The sequence below is a fragment of the Pituophis catenifer genome, unplaced genomic scaffold (genome assembly GCF_029215685.1).
Source record: "Pituophis catenifer annectens isolate HBS135680 unplaced genomic scaffold, rPitCat1.0.hap2 SCAF_3, whole genome shotgun sequence".
NCBI lineage: Eukaryota > Metazoa > Chordata > Lepidosauria > Squamata > Colubridae > Pituophis > Pituophis catenifer.
Genome location: NW_027256883.1, coordinates 49,874,957 through 49,893,390, shown reverse-complemented (window position 1 = coordinate 49,893,390; position 18,434 = coordinate 49,874,957).

Sequence of the window (18,434 nt, the reverse complement as noted above, 5' to 3'; positions counted from 1 at the left end):
AGAGTAACTGTGAACTTCTAGTGGTCCTTGTTGCAAACTGTTGATCTGACAAGGTTTCACTGTGGTTTTTTTATTTCTTCAAATAAGGGCAGAGCTGCATGAACAGGCACTGTTCTTCAAAGCCCAGCCGACTTGTGGGTGGCGGGGAGAGGAGGACTGGCATTGTTTCTGGGAGCAGGCTATTTAACTCCTTCATGCCTTTTGTTTTCTTTCTTGGATGAAGAGACTTGGGCCCAATGAATTGTTTGACATGGTTGATTTCTTAACTAAGGCATTGACTTCAGAGTAAACAATTAGCAGCTGTTTCTTCCTTCTATTTTCTTATCAGACAGGAATTCTGTATGACTACATTGAAGGGGGAAATACTAGAGAATTGGCATGGTTCATTGTTGCAAGTTCTCTGGAGTCCAATTTTGAAACATAAGAAAGAAAATACTTTTTTCATGGTGTCCAAGAAAAAAGTTGGGTTACTGGTATGCTGGGAAGAAAATATTTGCATATTTTGTTGTTTCTGCTTGCATTTGTTTTTTTACTAAAATAAGTTTTTATTGCCTGGAATTTGTGATATTCAATTCTGCTAATGTGCTGATCCCACATTTCCAATGAGGTTCAGTGTGCAGTGTCAAGGGTCTTGCTTGGTGCCAGAATGGATGCCGTGTGGTTTGTGTGAGGGACTAAATCAAATTATCTGCAATGTTTTTAAAATGTGGCATTGACTTTAGAATGTGTTGGGTAACAAGGAGCAAGTCCATGTTTCAGTGATTTAGAGCAAGCACTCTGAAGGTTAAGTCTGTTTTTAAGTCGAGAGAATCAAATGTATTTTAAGTAGCTATGTGATGATTATTATGTTATCCATCCAGTCATGTCTGACTCTTGGCAGTTCTATGGGCCAGGTCTCTCCATATCTTCTAATCTTGCACTACTTCTTTCAAGTAACTACATAAAACAACATAAAACTTATGACAAGAATACACAACAGTGTTGTTTGGCTATTTTGAATTATAATCCCCCAAAATCCTATCCAACATATCCAGTGTTTAGGGTTTTGTAATCCAACACATCTGAAGAGCATCTCTCCTTTCCTTAGTTTATTTTAGGCATTATATTGGTGTGGTGCATGCAATAAGAATGTCATTAATAGAATTAATCCTTCACTGTAGACTTTGAAAGCTGCATGTAGATTTTCACTACTCCTGCCTTAAATTAAGGAAGCATATCCTGAAATAAACAGCTGCCTTTTAAATGAGGCAGATGTTAATTCCATCTCTCCATGTATTTGCCATGTACATTTTAAACATAATTGCAGGGCCTCAAGCCACTTTATACTCCAGTTTAAATTGCCCCTGGGGGATGGATATCTGGGTGTGGGTGTGGGTGGGTGTGGGTGTGACAGAGAGAGAGAGAGAGTGGGAAAGAGAGAGCGCTTTTCATCTGAAGTGGAGATCTTGGGTAAAGAATTAACCCCTTCTTTTGCACAATTACCCAATCCCTATAACTCTCCCAAAGTTCCTTTTAAATGCAATTTAGCTGTAAACAGTTTTCTATTTTTATTTTTACCCAAATGATGGAGTCAATACACTATAGTAATGTGGTAAAAAAAATCAGGATTCTCATAGCATCTAATTCAACCAATACATTTTATTAAAAGGCATAAAGTTTCATGAGCTGCAGCTTACTTCATCAGATGCATAAAATAGTAAAACTGATACAGGATTTAAATTTTACCAGATTCCTGATTTTTTGTCACCATAGATTAACACAGTTCTCCTCTTCCAATGTCTGGTAATATAAGTGCATCGACAGCATGACTTGTTATTGGGCCAGCTTTGCTCCAATTATCAGAAAAAGACTATTTAACAAGTATATGATTCAACAAGTGTTGGAAGAAATCTGGGTTCATTCCAAATGGGAAGAAAGACACTGGGAGAGAGAGAGAGAGAGGGGGGGGGGGTTGAGGTTGAGGTTGAGGTTGAGGTTGAGGTTGGGATTTATACCCTCTCTTGGGCCCCACCTTGGAGCTTCCTGTTCCTGTGAAAGAAATGTATTCTGATTGGTTGTCAGACTCCCATAGGGCTATGGAGGGGTAACTTTGTAGCAGTAGTGGGTTTCAACTTCGGCCACTACCAGTTCGCTCGTGGGTGCATGTGTGGCACTTCTGCGCATGCACAGAGATGTCCAGGTGGGTGGGCGGAGCCTCCTGCCGCCGCTGCTACTGGTTCGCCTGATCCAGGGTGAACCGGTAGCAACCCACTACTGCTTTGTAGGTTGTCTGAAGTCCCAAGCTTGGTTGAACCTTGTTGGGTGATGCAATCTCCCAAGGTGCCATGTGATGAGTTCTGTTGCTAGATGGATAAAGAGCTAATCTTATTAGGTCCTGAGGGTGAAGATCTATTGTTTTGTAGATAAGCTGGCCCAGTCTTTTGTCTTGTAGATAACCAAAATATCTGCTAGGAGCAGGGAGCTGGGGCTGAGTTTCTGTCTTAAAATTTCTATTTCTCTTTTAGGGGAAATATTCTGCCTTTTTAATATTTCCTCAAATATTTCATTCTTCTAGGAGAGGGGTGGGTGCTAACTTTCTACACATGTATGAACAACTTGCCTGGTTCCTTGCTGTTAACCTTCTGGGCTAAATCCTAACCCTCTTGAGAATTGAAATTCAAATGGAAGCAAAAAAAGATCCCTTGTTACCAATAAGTGCTGAAGGGGTTTATTCTGCAGTAACTTCTGTGTTGTTGATATAATATCAGAATGGACAGATCAGATGGGAGTTGCAAGATTTTATTTTGCCTACATGAGAATCTTCGTTTTGATTACTTTAAATTACAATTTGAAGGGTTGTTTTCCTCTTTGAGTTTATTGCAGTAAAATGAAAGAAAATAATTTATTCACATTGTTAAAGTCATTATTCTTGGTGAACTATCAATCTCCCTCAGTGGGCAAGGATTGGGAATAGATTAAGAATAAGAACAGTGCATAGTAACACCTTTCAAAATGTGCAGTTGTGAAGAAAGAGGACATGTTTCAACTTCTTACAATCTTAGAGTAACTGGATCTCTATAAATATGAAGAATCCCTGAGATCTATTCTTGATTTATATATGGATATAATCTTCCGTAGGAAATTAAAACACGACATTCTAAACTTAACCTTTGAGAGTGAAGCGAAAATTTGTCAGATAGGTGAAAATTTCATTCCCATGAAACTTCTTAGCCTCCTTTTTGTGGTTCTGGGAGAAAGCTATCAAGCAGAACATTCACCAGAAAGCAGGGAAAACAAATATTTTTATGATGCAAGCGCCAAATCTAAATAGTCAAGGTATAATGGTACAGATAAACTTGAAAGATTCACTCAGTCCTCACATCTTGCTTCAGGCTGCTTTTCGTGGCAGTCTCTCCAAAAGAGTATAAAGACTACCATAAACTTTTGCTGTTGTTCCCGGGCCTGCTAATATAACTTTCTAAAGACTCTGATCTAACTAGCCTTCTCTGAAAACAGATCACTGAGAAGTGAAATGTTAACTGCAAAGATTAGATATGTGAGTCAATTAGGAAGGTAATTTTTCATTCAAGAAGAGAAAAATGAATATAAAAGACATTGCAACATATTTTTAATTTTTTTTATGCTTGTATACATGCAAAAAAATGTTTCTATTCACATTTAAGTTATTGTGGATACTTTACTGGTAAATTCATCATGAGGTATTTCTTGATTAAATGTGCATAGAGTTTTTCCTCTGTTCCATCAGTTGTTATGTCTAAAATTAAATCATGTTTTGTATTTTTATTATTAAAGAATTTATTCATAACTTTCCATCGGGTAACATAATAGGCTGACATATTTTTAAAATAAAGCTATATGCACTGCAACCACAAACAGAATAAAATAATGAAAAAGATGTAAAAACCAATATAACTGTACAAATGTTTGTTGTGCTAGTTATTGTTCTGAAATTCTCTAAAGAAACAAAATCCAAATATTTTTTTATAAAGGAAGTATTCTACTTCTATATTAATCTTTGAATAAAAATTTATTCACCTGCCACATTTGCCTTGGAACAAGATTGTGATTTCTTGCCAATTCTTGATTTGAATAATTCATAGAAAAAGATTGGTAATTAGTATAAACAAAGCAGTGCTCTTCTAACATGTATAGTGATGGCTTCAGGCACCATTCTTGGTAGCTGCAATTGTGAACCATTCGAAGTTTCCAAGTACTTTTCAAAAGGAGTATTGGAAAGAATACATTGAAGTAACCAGAGCATTATGTTGTTTGTATGTACACTGAGAAATTATGCACTGGAGACAAATTCCTTGTGTGTTCAATCACACTTGGCCAATAAAGAATTCTAATCTATATGAAAAATGCTTATGTCATTTCAGATTAAAGTGGGGAAAAAAAGCTTTTTGACCACAAATATCATTTAAGCATGCAAGAACATTCCCAAACAATGAATGATTATTATGGAAAACTGCAGCCTCAATTAGAATAGGCTATACTCTGTGGCTCAATAATAAATATTATTGCATACTTCACAAATGATTTAGAAGAGTTGTTTGAAAAGCAATGATTTCTGTACATCTCTCTCTTTCTCACCCCCCGTACCTCTCCATGTGTTTCAAAGCACATATAATTTTTGATACATTCAATATATTCAATATAATTTTTTCAGGATTCATAGATCTCTTTGTTTCATCCAGAGTCTTCTCAGTTGCTTCCCTATAAGTATTTATTTATATTTTTTACATCTTTTTTTTTTTTTATTTGATTTATATGCCGCCCTTCTCCGGAGACTCAGGGCGGCTTACAGTGCGTTAAGCAATAGCCTTCATACTTTTGTATATTTTATACAAAGTCAGCTTATTGCCCCCACAAACTGGGTCCTCATTTAACCTACCTTAGAAAGGATGGAAGGCTGAGTCAACCTTGAGCCTTGGAGAGATTCGAACCAGCAGTAAATTGCAGGCAGCTGTGTTAATAACAGGGTGCTTTAAACCACTGTAGTACCAAGGCTCTACCATTTATCTTGCATAAATGACTCTGGATTATCTTTCCAAATTAAAAATACAAACACAATGCAAAAATAGTCCAAAACTAAGCAGAAAATGTAATAACATTAAAACAATGAAAACTGTTTAAACCCTACAGCAGGCGAGAATCAGCAGGCGAGAACAAATCACTAACTGTATACAGTAGTGCTCACCAGCCATTCATTTGTTTAAAGTTACAATGGTGCGGAACAGGGAGACTGTCAACAGGTAGTCAAAGTTGTGGCTGTCATAGTGTCCTTGCTGTCATGTGAACGTGATTCAGGCATTTGGGAATTGATGCTCATTTATGGTGGTAGCAGTGTACCACAGCCACATTATCACCATTTGAGACCCTCACAGCCAACTTCTGATAAGCAAAGTCCACAAGAAACTCAGCAGGGAGTTTCAAGTCATGGCTATGTGATGTCATATTTAACTACCCAAAGTTATTTGCTTAATGACCATAGCCAGAACAGATGAATTTCCATTGGAAGTTGGGTGCTGTCACAGAATTTTTCATTTTGTGACAGTGTCTCTTACCAATAGAGTTGCTAATCCCAATTGCAGTCAATAAATGAGGACAACCACCACCATTACCAAATTCCCAAGCCAGATGGCAAAGCTGTGTTTTAAGGCCTTTCAGAAGGTGAAGAAAATTGGAGCCAGTCTGATCTTGGCACAATGATGTTTCCAAGAGTGAGTGTTACAGCAGAAAAACCCCTCCTCCTGGGTTCTGTCTCAGAAGACATTTTTTCATGGATGGGAACTGCAGCATGCTGTTTCTGCCAGACCTGATAGGGATGGGTAGATGTGATCAAGGAGAGGAATTCCCTCAAATAATATAGCCCCAGCATAATAGATAATAAATAACATCGTCACGACCAACTGACCACACTGGCATACAAGACATATATAAGCTAAAGAGGAATAGGACAAGAAAATCCTGCTGATGATATTACCTAGTCTGGTAACAAAATATTCTGAAGCTAAATTGAAACAATCTTGGAGAGCAAATCACTGCCAAAATCACAGCTCCGTGCCATATAGGTCTTTATAGGTTATTACCATCATTTTGAATTGAATCCAGAAAGCAAACTGGTAGCCAGGGCAGCTTGCCAAGCAAAGATGTAATATGGCACTGATCTAGGTTTGGATATAGCTGCCCTTGCCACTGCCTTTTACACCAGCTGAAGGTTCCAGATTTTCTTCAAGGAAAGCCCCGTGTTGACTGCATTAAGTAATTCATGTGACCAGGGTGGGAATGACTGAATGTAGGGTCTCTCAGTCCAGGAGTGGGTGCAACTGGTGCACAACACAAAGTTATGCAAAGGCCTTCTTTGTCATGACAGTCACCTGAGTTGTAGGTTTTGAATGATCCCCATATTGTACCCATAGTAAATTCCCAGATCCTCATGCCCTCCAAAATCAAATTCACTCAGTCATGCCAGGGTAGAGCCAAACCCTGTTGTTCCCCATCAAATCCCTACAGCCTCCAGGCAATGAGATAGGATGTGAGAAACATCACTGACTTCACCAGGGGCAGAGAGATTCAGCTGGGTATCATCAGCATGCATATACTTCGTCCCATGCTACAGATGACCTCACTCAATGCCTTCATGTAAATATTAAACAGGAGGAGAAAAAGTACTTTGTTAGGATATGGTTTGAGCTTAACAAGTTGTCCAGGCAATATATGTGATCTGTGACTTTAATATGAATACCTATTGTGTAACTTTAAGGTTTTAATGCTGAGTCATGCTGTAATTAGGTAATGACTGGTTGTGAGAGTATTTAAGCAAGGTATTGTAACATCATCAAAATGATGAAGCTGCTATGATAAGCTGCCATTGTGTGTGGAGCTGATGATAAGCTACCATTGAGAGGAGTTGCTATTCTGCTAATCATCGTTGGATGGATCTGCAACCATCGTGGTTTGTGAACCAGAGTGAGTTTGTTATTCTTAACCAACTAATGTTTGTTTGGTAAGAAGATATCTGTAACTACTGGACTGATTTTACTGGCAAAGACTTGGAATTTGTTTAAAGACTATGAGACTGTTTTTCTACTATAAAGTAAGCTTTTGATAAACCAGTTTGCATAACTCTTATTCATTGCTCTCAAGCAACATTTCCTTGTGCATTTACTGTGCTGGTTGGTAACACAACACCAATATCCTTAACATACTTTATAGCACTCCACAGTATAGGAGTGGAGAATGGGACCTCACCTCTCGCTCCTAATCAATCAATCGATTCTGAAGAAGATTATTGGATGAGAAGCGAAATATTTTAAAAAATTAAAAAGTCAAATTGTCTTTGGGACTTCCTACTCAACTAAATAACATGTGAAACCTACTCCTTGTGTAAAGATAATGTAGTAATTAATGAAATGTATTTTTTCATTAATTAGTGATTAATTAATTTCATTAATTAGTAATTAATGAAATGTATTTTTTTCTACCTTGCTATTCCTGGAAGTGCTTGAACTTGTCTGATTTTAGTTTTGCTGAATGACTTGCAAGATGAAGCCTGTTTAGCTACTCTAGGATTTCGCATTGTTTGAGTCTGAATGCCTGCAATCAAGAACTGTGTTTGTAGGGCTCCTTCATCAGTTGGAACCCATTATTCTTTTCAAACAGTGACAGAGAGCTGCTGGTGAGAGCTATAGGCTGATGATAAACAGAACTAAATTCAAGAGCTGTAGTTGCCAAGATGAGGGCAATTGCTGAAATCCCAGGAGTCTTACTAATAAAACAATAGTAAAATACATTGCTAGTAAATAATATAATATTTACTCAGTATGAATTTGACCAATGTCTGGAAATAGTCACCATACATATATACCCTCTTTTTCTTTGTCATATTTAGATCATGCTGCCTGCCACTTTTTAGCAGAATACTTTATACAGATCAATTTCATAAAATCAATATTTTGAATGAACTCAGATATTTTACATAGGTTTTTTTTCCTAAATAAACATATTACAAAGGGTACCAGATGGTTATATACTAGTTTGAGAGTTTGTTATATCGAATACAGACATTTTATTGATCTATTTACTACAATATATATATTACATTGTCCTTTATATGCCCAAAGATAGTTTATAACAGGAGAAAGCAGTATTACTTCTGAGCCACTCTTTAATTTTTGTTACACATTTCTTTCTTTTTTTACCACTGACCAGCATAAAAGACAAAGTAGTGAGACAGTTATGTCATTTCAAAAAGGACTGGACTTTTAAGCCCCTTATCAGTGTTTTACTTTTAATGTTTTTGATTGAAGACTTTTTGTTGTAATAAAACAATGCTGTTAAGCACATTAATGTCCTTATTTCTATGTTGTGATTTGGATGGTCATAATGGGTCACTGAAATAGCCCCAATGGATCACAGATTACCCAAATCTGGATTACAGTATACATGTAAAAAGTTGCATTGGGCAGATAAGTGCTATTACCAAAAGTAAAATCACTTACAATAAGAAGCAATGCAATTTCCTGTAAGTGCACTTCCTTGTAATGGACTTACCAGTACTAGCTCCCAAAAGTTAATGGAACACAAACTATGAGGATCATAACGTAGAAGAAATGGTAACATATATGCAAGGCACATCTTATATTTTATTTTCTTCTCTACATTTGTTAATCTCCCTCTCAGGTTGCCACCCATTTGCCAAATGCATATATGTCCCAGGATTTGGGTTTTTCTTCTTTTTCAATCAGTTAAATAGTTTGAAAAAGTTTGTGGTATGATTTGATGCAGAGTACTGATTAAATGAAAATGGTGTAAAAAATATGTGTTTATGAAACATAAGAATAGCAGCAGTAACTCTCCTCCAATCTGCATATGTTTGAACTGTCTTTTCAGTGAAATATGACTGGATTTAGAATCTGGTTTAGCATAATCAGCTAACCTCCACTTGGTTCTTTTAGATTAGCTCAAACAGCACAATGGTTGGTTGGGTAACCATTATATTTGTTTAACTGCTGTAAAGTAAGTTTCTACCAATAGCTTCTTACCATTAAATGGCAATGGCAGAAAAGTGTTGCATCATCCATCATTTAGGCTTCTCCCTCCCGCTGTCTCAGCTGATAGGCAGATCTGCTGATGTTTTTAGTTGGTAAGAAGAGATCAGGAAGCAGGAAAGATGGATCAAAACAGACTGTCCTGTGAGGAAATCAGAAAACTGTTTTGTCAAGGCACTTCTTTGTCAAGGCTGCCAGAGATTAATTGTGCTCATGCACATACAACATTTCCCCTACTTGGGAAGACTAGCATGTCATCCTTCTGATCTGTGACAGGACAGGAACTCCAAAGAAAAAGACTTAATTGTCCTTACCTTGCAGTTTTCTAAGCATCTTTTAGGGTATTTAGAAAACATTCATCACATTATTTGGCTCAATCCACGATTGTTCAAAAAAGGCTGTGGATTGATTCTAAGGAGGATTTCCATTCCAAGCATCTTTAAAAGAACTAAATCCTTTAATCTTTGAGAAGGGGGGAAAACTTTGCTTGTCTTTTTCAATACTATTCTTACCATTTTAAAATGTGAAATTAAATAATGCCATTGAATAATGACGCAGATGAATATGGGTTTACGATAAATTAGCAACAGAGAAGAATTCATATTAAGCAAGTATCTAACAGGTTGTAAAATAGATGTTAAGTGAGATGTAATTATCTAAACCGTAAAGAAGATAGATGCACTATTTCAAAATAGCTTTTTAAAAATCAGAAATGCCATGCCAGATTCTGTACATTTAGAATGCAACTTTTTTTTAAATGAAAATTAGAGTTTGAATAAAATGCAGATTTCTGTCAGAAAACAAGAACTTCCTAATTATCAAATTGTTTGCTTTTAGCCAGCTTTGAGAACTCCCTGCTCTCTCTAAAGGAGAACATTGTGTCTGTTTTCAAATGTACAGTTTCCAGTTTAATGAGAATCTACTGCCTGTGTTAGGTGTACACTCTTCAGAAGCATACAGAAAGAATATTAATAACCTCTGTTATTGAAATACTGTTGTGAGCTACTTGAACTACTACTTAAAATGCCACTTCTACATATGCTTTTTTTCTAGCAGATAAAATTTTACATTTACAAAAAATAAAATTCATTGTAAAAATGTAAAATAATATAAAACTATATTTTACATAATATTTACACAAAACAGCTAGTAAGCTGTAATGGGTTACGTGAATCCATAAAACGGAGTTAATTAAATTATGTAATGCTTGAGCTAGCATGGGTAAATATAAAGTGCAAACACAAGCTGCCTCCTGAGATGTGTTTTTTAACTTCCCAAACTAATTTAAACCTTAGATTTCTCTAGGAGTCCCCCATCCACATGCTAACTAGGCCCAAGAAAGGTTCCCCAGATGCTACAACCTGCAGAGAAGCAACCAATTCAATTTTCTTTTCCTACTTTTGTATTTAACGTTTCACATGACGTGGCTGGGGAGTGTCCATGAGCCAATTGATTCTGCTCTCTACCAAATATCCTCATTATTGAAGTCTCTTAAAGACTAGGAGCAGTGAGTTCCAGGATTCAAACTGTGGGCAAGGTTGATTTGAATGGCTCCCTGCTTCGAAATGTGAGTCCCCAACCTGTGGAAGGATGTGGAAATGATAATGAAGATATGTAGAAGGAGGGCTAGTGAGATTGAGGATGTGGTTGGTGTGGGAATAGGACTACCGATTTACTAGTGCAGTAAATAGAACTATGCTTCTATGCAGTATACTCCATTTGCTGTTTTATAATGTTCTTGTACTTCTCTAACCTTGGTTTATGTAAAGTGCCCTTAATCATATTTGTATGCAAACCAAATAAATTGTATGAAAAGAAGAACTAGGGGTGACATGATAGCATTGTTCCAATATCTAAGGGGTTGCCACAAAGAAGAGGGAATCAACCTATTCTCCAAAGTACCAGAAGGCAGGACAAAAAGCAGTGGATGGAAACTAATCAGGAGAGAAGCAACCTAGAATTAAGGAGGAATTTCCTGACAATTAGAACAATTAATCAGTGGAACAACTTGCCTCCATAAATTGTGAATGCTCCAACACTGGAAGTTTTTAAGAAGAGATTGGACAACCATTTGTCTGAAGTGGTGTAGGGTTTCCTGCCTGAGCAGAGTGTTGGACTAGAAGACCTCTAAGGTCCCTTCCAACTCTGTTATTCTGTATATTTATATTCTAGGCTCCTCAGTCAAGGACTGAGGTGTAAGTGAGAGCCATAATGAGAAGCATAATGAGAGTAAGTTTGGTATAATGGTCAAGGCACCAGGATAGAAAACAGAAAACCCTGAGTTCAGCTCTTGCTTTAGCCATGAAAGTGGGCTGGGCCAGTCACCCTCTCTCAGCCCAATCCACCTCACAGAGTTGCTGTTGTGGGAAAAATAGAAGGAAGGTATTGGATACATTTGCTGCCTTGAGTTATTTGTAAAAATAATAAAAGTGGAAATAAATAAACATAAAATAAATAATTCACCTCTCCTTTGTTAGATCTGTGTTTCCATCCACAGAAATATTTAGGCAGAAAAGTATGCGAGGCTTGTTTGTGTGTAGCGTATGTTTGTAAACAAATTGCCTTTTAGTATGAAAAAAAACCTAAAAAGAAATTTAAAATTAATATGAACGTTATGTTATTTTAATTGTATTCAACCTTCCCACAATTTATTGTTTGCATGCTGTGGATTTATTTTGAGAACCACCATTAAAAAGCATCTAATACAATTTTAATAAAATCTCTTAATATTATGGACAAAGGTCTTTTTAAAGGGCAAAAAGTGTAAATGAATATGCATTTACTTCAAAGGATAATTTATTGCCGTATCCTACAGCAAGAAAGAAGATAGCTACAAGTTGCATTCACGGGGAAGGATTTGTGGAATGCACTGTTGTTTTCTGAGCAAATAGAGAGAGAATGCTGGCATGGGCAGGGTTGTGCTGACCTTACCTAGTGGTCTATCCACTGACTGACATGTTTCAAAGGTTAAACTAACTGGGGTGAAAATGTAATCGGTAGCATGCTGGCGATTTTCCAAACCACCCTGAAGAACTCAGAAGCCAACAATGATGGCTTTTGAGGTGGGGATGAAGAAGGCAGAGGTGTATACATGAAATTCAATATCTGGATCTGCCTATCTTTCTCTCTATTTGCCCCATACTCTGCTTCACAATGGAAATTATTATTTGACAAAAGTATGTTTGTTATATATATATATATATATATATATATTTGTTTTCTCAGGTTTTCGCGGGTGTTTGTATGTAGGTCTTTGGTTATTCGGGTCTTCTCCCACGTAAAATTGGAATCAATGCTCCTGGAAGCACGAAGCCGAGAACACCAGCCTGAAGATGACGAATGAGACTTCGTCGAAACGTCGCCAAGACACTTCCAATTTTACGTGGGAGAAGACCCGAATAACCAAAGACCTACATATATATATATATATATATATATATATATATATATATATATATGGTCACATGCTCTCCATTTGCAACCTTTGCTGCTTGCTTCCAATAAGAAAAGTCAATGGGAAGCTGACAGGAGGTTACAAATGGCAACCATGTGACATTGCACTTAATAACTTTGCTTAATAATAGCAACCAAAAGTGCCAGCACTTGCCACCTGTATGGAAGTATGTGTCTAAGCGACATAGTCGGATGACTTTGCTCTTTATAACTGTAATTACTATCGTTAACTGAGAACTGCCTGTAATGAATAGCTTAGTCCAGGGGTCTGCAACCTTAAACACTCAAAGAGCCACTTGGACCTGTTTCCCACAGAAACACCCCAACGATGCCCTTGAAGTGATGTCCCAGTGCCTGGAGGCTGTACGGATCTGGATGGGGAGGAACAGGCTCAGGCTCAACCCTTCCAAGACTGAGTGGCTGTGGTTCCCGGCATCCCGATATGGTTAGTTGACTCCATCACTGACCATTGGGGGCGAGTCTTTGGCCCCCACAGAGAGGGCTCGCAATCTGGGAGTCCTCCTGGATACGCAGCTGTCCTTGGAGGAACATCTGACGGCTGTAACCAGGGGGACCTTTTATCAGGTTCGCCTGATTCGCCAGTTGCGGCCCTTTCTTGATCGGGATTCCTTGTGCACAGTCACTCATGCCCTCGTAACCTCTCGCCTTGATTACTGCAATGCTCTCTACATGGGGCTCCCCTTGAGGAGCACCCGGAGGCTCCAACTGGTCCAGAACGCAGCAGCGCGGGTAGTGACGGGAGCAGCGTGGCGCTCCCATGTAACACCGCTCCTGCGTGAACTGCACTGGCTCCCGGTGGTCTTCCGGGTGTGCTTCAAGGTGTTGGTTATCACCTTTAAAGCGCTCCATGGCATAGGGCCTAGCTATCTTCGAGACCGCCTACTGCCACCGACGACCTCCCACCGACCCGTGCGCTCCCACAGAGAGGGCCTCCTCGGGGTGCCATCAGCCAAACAATGCAGGCTGGTGACCCCCAGGGGGAGGGCCTTCTCTGTGGGGGCACCTACCCTCTGGAATCAGTTGCCCCCTGAGATAAGGAGAATCCATGACCTCATTGCCTTCCGCCGTGCCCTTAAAACTTTCTTTTTTCAACAAGCTGGGCTGGCTTAATTTCTTTTTAAGGGTTTTTTAATTGTTCTGTTTTGCTTATCGTTTTAATTAATGGGGCCAAATCTATATATATTTTTAAATGTGTTTTAATATTTGTATCTGATGTTTTTATCTAGCTGTTCACCGCCCTGAGTCCTCAGGGAGAAGGGCGGTATACAAATTCAAAATAAATAAATAAATAAATAAATAAAAGAAGACACCAGGAGCCACAAAACCTGGGTGGGCATGACAACTCGACATCACTCATTTCCACCAGTCACACAACCTCCCCCAGCCATGCCTACCCATTAGGACAGAGAACCAGTTGTTAAAAAACATTGGGAACCACAAAACCCTTTTGACATCTCTCTCTCTCCCACCCTCCCTCCCCCTCCCTCCCTCTCGATGTCTCTCTCTCTACCCTTCTCTCTGTATCACTCTTCTCTGCCCTGGCCACTTCTCCATCCCCTGCCGTCACTTTTACCTTCTCAGGCCAGGCGAGGAGGGAGGGGAGGATGAGGGGCGGGGCTAGGCAGTGGTGGGATCACCCGACAGGGAGCCACAGCAGAGGGCCCAAAGAGCCACATGAGGCTCCGGAGCCGCAGGTTGCTGACACCAGGCTTAGTCTGAGGATTCATCCGCAATAAGATGCAATAGAATCAGTTTTTTCAATACTGAGATAGGAAAAAGAAGGTAAAAGTTGAATTGTGCAAAGCATATTGGTGCAAGCAAAATCCCCCTCCTTCCCCACTGCAGTTGTTTGCCAGTCTTCCACAGCATGTAGTTGATTTGCACTGTCACATGAAGGGCTGTCCTTCAATGCTTTGCACAGCCATATTACCTAGAGCAGGGGTGTCAAACTCACATCTTCACAGCGGCATCACATGATGCATCGGGACTTTTCCCCCCTTCACTAAACCTGGCATGGGTGTGGCCAGCGTGTGATGCAACTGGGCCCTGGGCCGCGAGTTTGACAGCCCTGACCTAGAGCAATGTTTTTCAGCTTCAGCAATGTTAAGATGGATTTATCAGCTGGGACAGTTGGGCTATCAAATTCTGGGAGCTGAAGTCCACACATCTTAAAGTTGCTGAGATTGACAAATATTAGTTTAAGATATAAAGGTTCCCTGCTTTTTTGCTTCAGGCATCTCAAGATAGGAGAGAATAATTAATGTCGGGTGAAGCAGAGCAATTGTAAGCAGAACAATTGTAATGGTGATGCAGATTTTCTGGAACATGTTGAATTGGCATTTCCCCCTCGCCCCAAAAGAGATTGGGAAGCTTAACAAGTTTATTGGACTAATGTTCACTTAACAAAGTTTAAAATTAATTTAAAACCAATTTCATTTTTCAGATTGTATCTCATTTTTCTCAATAATTGAAAAAAATCGAACTGAAATATTTTTTAAGAGGAAAACAGTTTAAACTATCAAGCTTAAATTATTATTAGAGCCGGACAAGTTCAAATTTTTACTTAGGCCACTTCCATGAAGTCACTGGCTTCAGGCCTTATTATACGGTTCTTTTCCATAGCTGTGGCAGTTCAGTGGGACTTTGATGAATGAGGAAGAGGAAAGGGCTGGACAATGGAGAAATGGGAAACGTGGAACTCCGCTGAGCACCGTACCAGCTGTCCTCTGTGTTCTCCGCCATTTTCTTTTATAACAAAAACAAAAAGGATAATTCTGCAGGGTAACAAAACCATCCCTCCATCCATTCCTGAAGAAGAAAAGGCATGAGAAGGAAATATGTATCACAGTGCCTTAACCTAAGGCAGAGGGGGGAAATTCCAGGAGGTGAAATAAGGTAGGAGTTCCCATTTTTGCCCCTCAGCTTCAGAGAAGATTTTACAAAACGGTCTTCGCAGCATGCAAGCCAAAAGTTAATCAGCTGCCAGATCCCAGCTACAGTTCAATGCTCTGCTTTTAGATTCATGTGGCTCCTGTACTTGAAAGAAACCATTCCCACTGAAATAATTATTAACATATAGCAGCCTCATACATAAAATCCTTCTGGAAGTTTAATTCTAAAGGAAAAATGGAAGTAGTGAAAACTGTAAACACATTAAATTCCACAGAAATGTGTTGTTTCAATGTGGGGTATGTAACTTTAAATGGCATATGCATTTCTGTATTTCTTAGGTGAAATCCCATGGAAAAAGTTAATGATATTCTCAGGCAGTTTCAGCTGGATTGTGGTTATTAGTTTTGTAAAACGCAGCTAATAAGATTCTTAAATTAGTACATTACTTTTCCTATATTTATAGATGTAAAATATTCCAACACAGAGCAATAGTTCTTGCTATTGCACCAAGGAGGAGGTGAATACTATGTCTTGTGTATTTTTGTCTAAATAATAGCCTTTGTAATGACATAATAATATAAATAAGTTACTCCAAAGAGGAACTAGGTGATGAATATGTATGTTTAATGTTTTTAAAAATGATGTTGCAGTTACAAGATATATAAGTTATTCATATAGAATCATCTTACTTTAAAAAGTACATATTCTGTTTTTAGCTGTTTATATAGCCTTCAGGTATTTTAGATTATATATGAACCAGCTTTTAGGACTCTCAAAGATGCTTAAGTATTTTGTTACTGAGGACTCACTAACCTAGTTTAACTTTTGTGGCTAACACTTTTTAAAGGAGATGCCTACAGTCTGCTTAGAGTGGTTTCTCTTGCAAAGGTAAAAATGTGGGCATTAGATGGCATGTTTATAGGAATTGATAGTTGAGAAGCAGGATGAGGCAGAAGAAAGCATCTGCAGTAATTGTTTCTAAAGGTAGTGATCTTTCATAAATCAAACTCAAGGCATCTGGAATAGCACTTGAGTGCATCCATTTGCTCATTCTTTCTTTCATGGAAAAGCCTTCTTGCAATTCTTGAGTGCTATCTCCCTCCTGAGTACTGACTGTTTTACTGGGTCAGCAACCAGGGTCAGGGCTTGCTGTCCAAGTCAAGAGAAACAGTAAATAATGGCTGAATATAGAAAATAAAACAACCGGTTGTGGAGTCACACAAAAAAGGCAAGAACAAAAGCAGTCTGGAATTAGTAAAGGAATTGATCTACAGCTTTTGATTTCTTTCTTTCCAGGAACTGACAAGGGCATTATAACATGGAAAGGCTGTTCTGTAGGGATGTTGAACAGATGCATGTTTCCTCTGGAACAGAATTATTGGTCATAACTATACCTGGCCTTTTTTGTTTGCCCACTCTTAATTTTACCACTTAGAGCTCATAAAGGTATTTTGAGCTGCATGCTCTAGAGATAATTAGCTTAAGAGAGCTTCATGGAACCTCTTTTCCTGACTGTATTGCAAAATGTTTTAATACGATCATAATTCTGCAGATTTTTTCATAATTTCATCATTTGTTCAGTAGCTTCAAACAAGCATTTCTGTTAGAACTCTTAAAAGATATGAATTAGAATGAACTTCTGTACCATAGGGATAGTGCAGAAGACAATTGATTTATGGGTATCCTTTATGTTTATCAATGGTGAGAAAACTATAGCTCTCTTAATGCTATAGGCTTTCAGCTTTCAGCATCTCTTACAGATTGGCTAATTTGGCTAAGGCTTCTAAAGTTTGTAGTTTTGCCCTTCTGGAGAAGTACAGGTTGCCTATTTCTAATGTACTTGACTACAGGAAATGTGCTGCATTTAGTATTCTTTGTTATGTTCTAAAATTCATTATTTGAGGCTTAATCATGGACTGTTGGCTTATAAAGATAAAGACTATTCATTTATGAGGAGAGTTATATTGAACCAAACTGATGTCCAAGTAGCTTATGCTACTTGTTTTCAATTTTATAACATGCTGACTGTAAATTCTGGGATTTATATTCCTAGTAATAACAGGAAAAAGATAGGAAAAAATATCTCATTTCTAATATATTCATATTATTCACATAACTAATGGTAAGAGATTGAAACAGCAATTATTGGAAAAGTATCAAAATGCCCATTGTCAATATTATTAGCATATATCTGCCCCACCGCTTGAAAATAATGAAAATTAAGTACAAGTACATCACTGTTAGTAAAAATTGCAAAAGCAAAAAGCAAACCCTAACATTTGCAAGTACTTTAACATGCTGTTCCAAACCTTATCCATTAGACAAATGGTCTCCAGCAAATAAATCAGTATAATCAAGAATAATATAGAATACAAGGTCTCTGACACTTTTTAATTAAATCCAAAAAAGATACATGGGGTTAAGCACTTTCGGATGACATTGTACTACCTAGTGAATATTTTAATTATAAACCAAGTAAGTTCTGTACAGTAGAACATTCTCCCAGTTAAATATGTTTAGGATTGCAGTACAAATAAGAACTCGAGCCATGATTAAATATGCTTAATGTTAAAGGAGTTTATGCAAACTTTTTGGTCAATGGTCAACTTTATTTATATAACCATGAACAATATAATACCATACTATGGTTAGTTCCTTGTAAAATAGGGCTGGTTTCCTTTTGCATTCTGTGAATCATCTCTTTATTAAACTCAGAAGCTGAAATTAATGTGTTGCAGTGAATTGGATACCAAACTACAAAGATTACAGCCTCTGAAATTTCAATTTCAAAGAAAAAACACTTAGGTTGCCTGGAAGTAAAATGCCTTAAAGAAATGATTCCCTGCAATAACACTTTATAATAAGACTTATCATTCAGTTTCATGCCTCAGATCCTATCCAACTATAGCTTTTGGCTGCAAAGAAACTTTCATTAGGTTAATGAAGATCATATATTTTACCTCACACTGGAAACCATTCCAGTGTGAGGTAAAGACATTCCTAGACAGTGATGTG